Source organism: Marmota marmota, unplaced genomic scaffold (assembly GCF_001458135.2).
Source record: "Marmota marmota marmota unplaced genomic scaffold, marMar, whole genome shotgun sequence".
Classification (NCBI taxonomy): Eukaryota; Metazoa; Chordata; class Mammalia; order Rodentia; family Sciuridae; genus Marmota; species Marmota marmota.
In genome coordinates, this window is record NW_025999853.1 from 38,872,349 (window position 1) to 38,880,918 (window position 8,570).

The 8,570-nt window shown below is 42.4% G+C and overlaps 1 long non-coding RNA gene across 1 annotated transcript in view; it reads right to left on the minus strand.

Moving 5' to 3' along the window:
* The window catches only part of LOC125617461, a 14,542-nt gene extending 11,049 nt beyond the window's left edge, over positions 1-3,493 (minus strand). Inside the window, exon 1 of the long non-coding RNA XR_007348485.1 lies at positions 3,128-3,493. This is a non-coding gene — a long non-coding RNA (uncharacterized LOC125617461). The remainder of the gene's footprint in view (positions 1-3,127) is intronic.
* Positions 3,494-8,570: the final 5,077 nt, after the last annotated feature.

Genomic DNA, 8,570 nt, shown 5'->3' on the forward strand with positions numbered 1-8,570 from the left:
TATATATATATATATATATATATATATATATATTTTGGTGAGGGGGAACAACTGGGAAAGTTTTAATATTGACTAGATTTTTGATGTTATTAGAGAATTATTATTTTAAATCTGATAAAGGTATTATGATTTTTAGGTCAATATCTTTTTTAGAGAGGTACTGAAGTGTTAAGGTTGAAATCTTACAATGACTAAAACTTCCTTTCAAGTGCATAGCACAATATTTAGATGGAGAAGTAATAGTCAATTTAGCTGATGGGGATATGAAGTTCATGGTGCCATCCTTTCAACTTTTCTGTATATTTGAAAATTTTCAAATTTGAATAAGATAGTGGAAAACATGAATGAATAAAACAAAATTTCTGACCTACCAGAGAATGAATGATTTCTCTGTTTCCCAAATGGCTGTAGCCTCCTCCTCACCTCTCCCCACGATTGGGGATTGAACCTAGGGATGCTCTACTACTGAGCTACATTCCTGGTCCTTTCATCTTCTCATTTTGGAATAGGGTCTCACTAAATTGCTGAGGCTGGCATCAAACTTGTGATCCTCCTGCTTTAACCTCTCAAATGGCTAGGAGTGCAGCATTTGCCACCAAGTGCTGGCTGTGACTTGTTTACATACATTGTTCACTGGCTTCTTGTATATGTTTCTCCAAACAGAGCTCTCAGGCTCTATGGACTGGGTTCTGTATTCCTCTTACGGCCTACAGAAGCTTGTATAAAAGTTTTAGAAATTTAAGCCTCTTCGTGGCAAACATAGGTATATGTGGGAAGAAGGTTTCTATTTCTATTTTCATTAATGGAAGGAGAAAAGGCCCAAGAAATTAATGGGATACAGAGAATTGCAGTTTTGACCCTTTCTTGAAGTGAACAGAGCAGCCTTGGGGTCTCCTCCTGGGAACCAGGAAATCCAGTGGAGACAGATGGCTTGGAGTCTGCGTGAATTTTGCAACCTCAGAAAGGCCATTGGAGGAGCTATTAAAAAAAAAAATTGTGTTTCAATTTACAGTCTACCTTTAATGGAGAGAAAACCAGGATTAGATTAAATCTGAATGGAGAAAACCTTATTTTGAGTCAGCTGCTTAATGAGATCTAGTCTTGTACTTATTTAGCTCAATTTACTTTATTTATTTAACTCAATTTAAATAGAATATCAGCACATACAAAATAATGTAATTCAAGCTGACTGTGGTGACACACACTTGTAATTCCACACCCAGAATGGCATTGAACTTGTGATCCTTCTGCCTCAACCTCCCAAGTAGGTTTGGGATTATAGGTTTGCCCCCACTTCCAGCACATAGCCACTGGAATATGAATGTCTTTATAGAGGAAGTATTCCTGAGTGGAAAAACAGGACAACAACAGGACAATTTTTATCCATTTGAGGGTGCTTAAAAGAAGCCAAGTGTTTTGAGCCATTTGATTAAATGTAGACCTAGCACCTAAGATTGCCTCTCAGCAATTTCTGCTGTTGTCTTTTGTTCTTCTGGGGAGGTGGTCTTGAGGACACCTCAGCTGTCAAAACATACAGGTTCTGTAAACCTGTTGGAACCTCCAGGGTGAAACAGAGAAGAGAGTGAGTCTTTTGATCAGAGAGAGAGAGAGAGAGAGAGAGAGAGAGAGAGAATATAAATGAATATTGCCCACCCAGAGGCCATCTCCAGCAGGAATTGTGCTCATATACTACAGGGAATCAGGTGCTCATATACTACAGAGGAGTCATGATCATTCTATGCATCTGCCAATCTTCAGTTAAAACACCAGCATGAGACATGACAGATCAAGATGGCGGAAGTGAGGGTGGGGATATGGGATCTTCTGTGAGGCTTCTAGGAAAAGATTTCCTGCTCTTGAAAAAAAGATATCTTTGACTCTGATATAAGGGGGGTGACTCAGAGGGGGTAGGGAGGGAGAGCATGGGAGGATTAGATTAATTCTAGATAGGGAAGAGGGGTGGGAGAGAAAGGGAGGGGGAAGGAGATTAGTAAGGATGGTGGAATGTGATGGTCATCATCATATAAAGTACTTGTATGAAGACTTGAATTGGGTGTCAACATACCTTATATACAAATAAAAATATGAAAACTTGTGGTATATATGTGTATTAAGAATTGTAATGCCAAAAAAGTACATGTATAATGGTATAAATTGACGCGAACATACTTTATGTACAAAGATGTGAAAAATTGTGCTCTATATGTGTAATGAGGATTGCAATGCATTCTACTGTTGTCGTGTATTTAAAAAAACAATAAAATCAATTTTAAAAAAGATGTCTTTGATAAATAGACACCCTCCCAAAACAAAAACCTCTGATTTGTAATATTTGGCTATTTTCATTCCTGTGGTGTAAATTTTCTAACTGGGATCAATTTACACTAGCAACTGGCTGGCCAGAGTCCTGAATGTTAGATTCCTGAACATTAGAGCAAATTAATTAGCTCTAAGGAGCCTGTGGAAGCCAACTCCAGCCTACCACTGATGGCTCAGGGCTGCTGTGTTCACCCTGAGAAGATGGGGGATGGCAGAACAGAGAGAGGAAAGGCCCCAGGTCCTTAATACCTGCAAGCTGTAGAGTTAACCAACCCTGGAGTCTTCCTATCTTTGGGCTTCTTGGTTTATAAATTAACAAATGGTTAAATAGGTCCAGCTGGTGTTTGTGTGTGGTGAATCTGGACTTGATCTTGCTGGCATAGATATCCCTGGGTTCCCACCTAGTGGAGGGAGGGGAACACAGCAGGGGTAAAACTGAACTCTGGAAAATGGAAATATTCATTGGTATCAGGAAGAGGGGGTAGCAGCTGGGGGAGGGGAGAGGTGGGAAGGACCATCCGGGTTGAAATAGGACTATGGCCCATTGCTGAGAAGAACAGGATGGTGGCTGAGGGCCAGCTGGGCTGTTGGTCTCCTTGCCAAGGAGGCGGAAGTTCAGGGCAATGGTCCAGCGAGAGCAGGCACCAAGCACAAGTCAGGAAGTCAGGAAGAAGTCCAGGCCTGGGAGATGCTGCTCTGCTGGGGGCCGCTAATGCAGTGCTGTGGGGTATAGAGAAAGGGGTGCATGGGAGAAAGAGGAAGTGCAGAGAGAGGCAGCAGCACAATTCCAGAGGTCTAGACTACTCACTTTCCAGTGGGATGGAGACAGAGCTCCAGTGTCCAGCAAGGCAGAGCCAGAATTCACTTAGATGCTGACCCGCTGAGACTGAATGTTGAAGGTTTTCAGGAACTGCCATGGATCATCAGGCTGAGAAATGCAGAAGGAGCCAGAATTGTTTCCAAAGCAGCCTTAGCACACATTCTTGGTGATGTTACAGACTTGCTGCTTACTTTTATTCCTAAATCTTCAAAAGAAACATCACCCTGTGTTTCCCCCCCCCAATATTGTCACAGCCTCTGGGGTCCTGAAATTCACCAACAAAACTGTTGTTTGGTTCTTAAAGTGCTCCCTCCTCCCTTGTGTGAGGAAATCTGTTTGCCTGCCTGTGGCAGAAGCAATTTCATTCCTGTTGTGAAACGCCCCTCTCTAACAGTGCAATTTTTTTTTCTGTTATTCATTTACTCCTTTTCTTTATTTCCTTTTTCCATCCATCTAATAACTCACCCGTAGGTCTATTCTTCTTCAGCTTGGTCTCATTCATTGAGTAACTGCCTAGGAAGGACCTTTATAATTGAATTGTCTGGAGGAAGTAGGTTCAGGAAGAATGAAAGCTGATGTGTCAACAGCATTCTCTGGGGATTTTCAGAGCATTATTTTCTTCTCTGATTTAGCTGGGAAGCCAAAGGGCAGGAAACTTGGCTTCCTTTGCACTCTGTGACTGTTGGAAGTCATGGTTGGTGATTTTAATTTATCTGGTGGTTTGAGTTCGGTGACAATGTCATTATCAGGGAGGGAGTAATTAAGAATAGGATCAAACGGGAGGACTCCTTTAAGACAGAAGTCCTCCCAAGTTCATGCTTCTTTCCTCTGTAAGAGCATTTGACTTGTTTTAATAGAACCTCCTAATTTAGTGAGTTGCTTCAGAGAATGAGTAAAAGGAATGCTTTTCAGCAATGCAAAGCCCATCAAGAAATCAAAAAACAATTATAAAAATGGGAAATATTTGCAACTCTTTTAAATAGTCAAGGGCTGATTTTCTTTATATGTAAAACTCCTACAAATCAATAAGAAAAAGATCATTAGCCTAATGAAAAATGTGCAAAAAATAAAATGCACAGGCTAAGCTTCATAACAAGATATAGAGTAATTAAATTGATATAGTCATCCATTTTTCATGTATTAGATTGGCAATGGTAAAAAAATTGACAACATACTCTGTTGGCAAAAGTGTGAGGAGACAGGTGCTGTCATACATTACCAGTGGAAAATAAACTTGTATGACCTTATGAAGGGTTATTTGGAAATATTCTTCAAAACCATGAATATCTGGCTGCTTTAACATTTTAAAGCCTGGGCTAGGAACTTACTCGATAGACTTATTCACATCCATAGAGAGTAATGTGTTTGCAATGTTACATATTGCAGCTTTGTTTGTGATAGCGGAAGACTGGAAATAATCCAAATATCAGTAGGAAATTTTGGCATGTCCATATAATGGAATATAATATGGCCATCAAATATGAGGATACCCTTGATGTATACATATTGAAAGATCTCCAAGGTATTTTGTTAAGTGAAAAAAATTAAGGTAATAAAAATGGAGAGAAAGGTACTTAACTCATACTAGGGCACACATGTATTTTCTTCTATGTGCACAGAATATGTCCAGGAGGTTAGCCAAGAAATTGATAATGTTTAGCATTTTAGTGGAGAGGAATTGGGTGCTTGAGCCAGAGGGAAGGAGAGAGAATTTTTTCTTTTTTTACTTTGTACCCCTTTTGTTCTTTTTAGGACTGTACTGTCAATCCAAATTAGTAAATAAACATCTTTTTAACAAGAAGTGTTCTGATAGGTTATTTCCAAAATGGTCTAAATTTATCCTATCTGCATGACATCCTTGATTTTTCCTTTCCTCCTGTTTTATGGTGGACTTCAGTGGTTTCCATTCTCCATGTACACATTTGCCCTGTTCCTCCAGGGGCCACACATTCTCTGCCTCAATTTGCCTCCTGGCTTTTCCAGCAGTAGTCAGCTGGATGTGACTGCATCACTTTTTTCTTCTGTGTGCTTTACTTGGACAATCGCCTTAATCCTTGGTCCAACACTTCCTCCTCTGAGAGTAGAAAATACAGTCATAGCTGGGAGTTTAAAAGGATGCTAGTTATCTTTGCAGGGAGCCAGATCGCTGCCAGAGCAGGGGATAGGCCTATGGCATATAGACTTGCTAATGGCTGGTGAGGTTTTTTGAAGAGCTGGAATTATGGGGAGGTATAACCACACACATGGAATAGCAAGAAGAGTCTATTTTTGGAGAATGTGATTTTGAGAATTGGAAGTTTGAGTTCAAAACTTTGCCACTTACTAGTTACGTGATTTTAGGCGCGTTTTCTTAGTTTAATTCCTCTCCGCCATAAAATGGGTTGTATAACAGTCGATATGGCTAAGAGAGCTGGCAGTCCACCAAAAGTCATCTTTGTTTTCTTTTGTTGTACCAGATATTTAGCTGGGCACATGGCTACTGGCATTTCTAAATCTCTCTTACTGTTAGATGTGGCCAAATGACCGTTTTCACGTTGGTGGGATGTGAGCAGAAATGTGTGTCATGTCTGGGACATAAGATTCTGTCATGGTCTTTTCCCTTTCTAATATGGTGGAACCCAGGGACACATAGTTCTGACTATGGAAATGAGGGCAAAGCAATAGGGGTGTTATAGCAAGGATTTGGGGGGAACCTGGGTCTTTGAATGAACACAAAGAACCCAGTGGCCTCCCCACCTGAAACACACAATCACTGGTACATGAGAGAGATAGGAACTCAGATCTTTAAACTATTCCATTATTGTCGAGTCCCCTTGTTATGACAGCCTAGCCTTCCCCTGACCACGAGAGTTAAGTCTCTTTGTGTTGTAAGTAATAGAATACTGCTTTCATTTAGAGGTGGCTTGTCCTCCAACAGTTTATGTGTTGGAAGCTTGGTCCCCATGGTAGTGATGTGGGAGGGGATGGAACCTTTAAAAAGTAGCATCTAGGTCAGGTGCAATGGCATGTGCTTGAGATCTCAGATACACAGGAGGCTGAGGCAGGAGGATTATAAGTTTCAGGGAAGCCTAGGCAACTAGTGAGATCCTGTCTCAAAATGAAAAGGATTGCAGGTATAACTCAGTGGCAGAGCACCAGCCTAGCATGCATGAGGCTTTGGGCTCAATCCCTACTAACACACACACACACACACACGTTAAGCCTAATGGAAGCTTATTAGGTTATTGGAAGATGTGCTCTCAGAAGGGATTAACATAATTTTCATGAGACTTCAGAATCTATCTTCCTGTCTCACCATGTGATCTCTCTCTCTCTCTCTCTCTGTCTTGTGCTCCTTTATTATAAGGCCTTCATCAGAGCTGAGTTAATGCCAGTACTGTGCCCTAGAATCTCCCAAACTTGAGCTAAATAAACCTTTGTTCTTTATAAGTTACTGAACCTCAGGCATTTCATTAGAGTAACAGAGAATGGACTTGATACAAACACCCAACTCAGATTAGGTAAATTAATAAATGTATTTACTTGGCTCCCATATAAGAGAAAATTTAGGTATTATAAAAAGTTTAGGGTTGTTAGATTCAGCTTCCAATGACGTCAAAAATTCAATTTCTTTCTATTGTTTTTGTTCTTCCTTTTGTAAAGTCAGTTTCACCCTAAGACTATTTGCCCTGAAGGTGGCAAAATTACTACAGGCAATTCCAGACTCACCATACCTTCCAGGAGAGAAAGGCAGAGAGAGAGAGGGAAAGAGATTGCACAGGTGAACTTCTTTCCAGCACTCTCAGAAAACTTCTCATTGGCCCAATTTTAGTCATATCCTTCCCTGAACTGTTATCCCAAAATAGGCTTATCCATTGGTTTAAGCCCAACCCCCTGTCCTACCCCTAGCACAAGGGAAGGCTAGCTTTTCTAGAATATATAGGATGCATAGAGGAGCTATAAACACTCTAATAAGAATTGGAGTAGATGTTGAGGAAGTGCACCATACCATTACAGGGATGCAGGGATTATTTTCAGGAGTAACTGGAATGAGGTAACATATATAAAGGGTCTAGCACCATGCTGGCACAATAGTAGGTGGTCAATAACTGTTAATTTACTCTTCCTTTTTAGATCTAATTAACTGTGCTGCAAAGTGGCATGGGCTTAAGAAAGATTTCTCTTTTGGGTGTCTCAAGTCTGTGTATTTGCAGGACTAGTAAAACAGAATTGCAAGGTGCACCAAGAAGTTACCTCTCAGTTTCCAGATTTCTGTTATTGATAGCAATTTATTGGTGGGAGTGGCCTAGGGAGGGCACGGCTACGTCACATTCAGTTCCCAGGAGAATGAGTAAAAGAGGGCTCAACTCCATCCTTTCAAAGTCTCCCTTCCTCAGTCATAGATGATCACTAGTCTGTCAACATTTTAAGACCCAGGGTTGAGAGTCCAGAAGGGGCTGCTTACCTAGTGTCCTACATTACCCAGGCTGCTCCCCACATCTGATGGAGAGATGAGTTTGGGCCAGGTTAATGGTTTTGCTGCCTCCATTCACCTGCTAGAGGTTGTATAACCTAGTGAGAAGGTTCTGGGCTTAAGCCTGAGACCTCACTTTACTGTCACTAACCATGATATTACCTAAGTAATATGATTCTTGATGCCTCAGTTTCCTCATCTTTAAAATTGGGCCTTGGGAGGAAGGAAGATGGCGGCGAGGGGAGTGCATTGCCCCCATGTGCTGCTTCACTGTGTGGGAGTATGACAAGTCAGGACGGCTAAAGGATATCTTGTTAGGAATTTCCAGCAATAGTGGGGTGCTCCGGAACCTGGAGGAAGGATTTCCATCGCACGAGGATCGGCTACTGGGACTCAAACGCGAGAGGTTTGTCGCACGGAGGGTAACACTGCTTATTTAGCAAATCGCCCCGCGGCTAGAGTCTGCAGCACGCGCTGGGAAACGAGGAGATAGCGACGCAGGGATACAGCGCTGCAGTTTCTGCCAGCCGTGCAAGCACCGTACTCAGGGCTGAATTCTGGGTTCGAGACGGGGGAAGGAAGCGGTCCATCTCGGTTCTCCACACCGGTCAGACCACAGAGGAGGCCAGCAGCCACCATGTTGGAAAGCTGACGTCACCATCCCTGTTTTCGACTGACCGCAGCTCATTCAGCCATAGAACAGGTAATTTCAGGCTGCCATTCCCCTGTGGCTTGCAGACAGATTGCTAGGGTTCAGTGCCTGGGTGCTTCTTAGAACCTGATCTTATCGGAGCGAACACCGAGTGCGGGGCGGCCGAGTTCCGGCTCCCGGAACCGTCCCAGAACCGCCCTGGCCCAGGGCTGCGGAGCCTGCGGAGGCTGCTTCTTGGACCCTGCTCCTATCAGAGCATACACCAAGCACTAAGCGGCCGAATTCCGGCTCCTGGAACTGAGCCTGCGGGGACTGCTTCTTGGAGC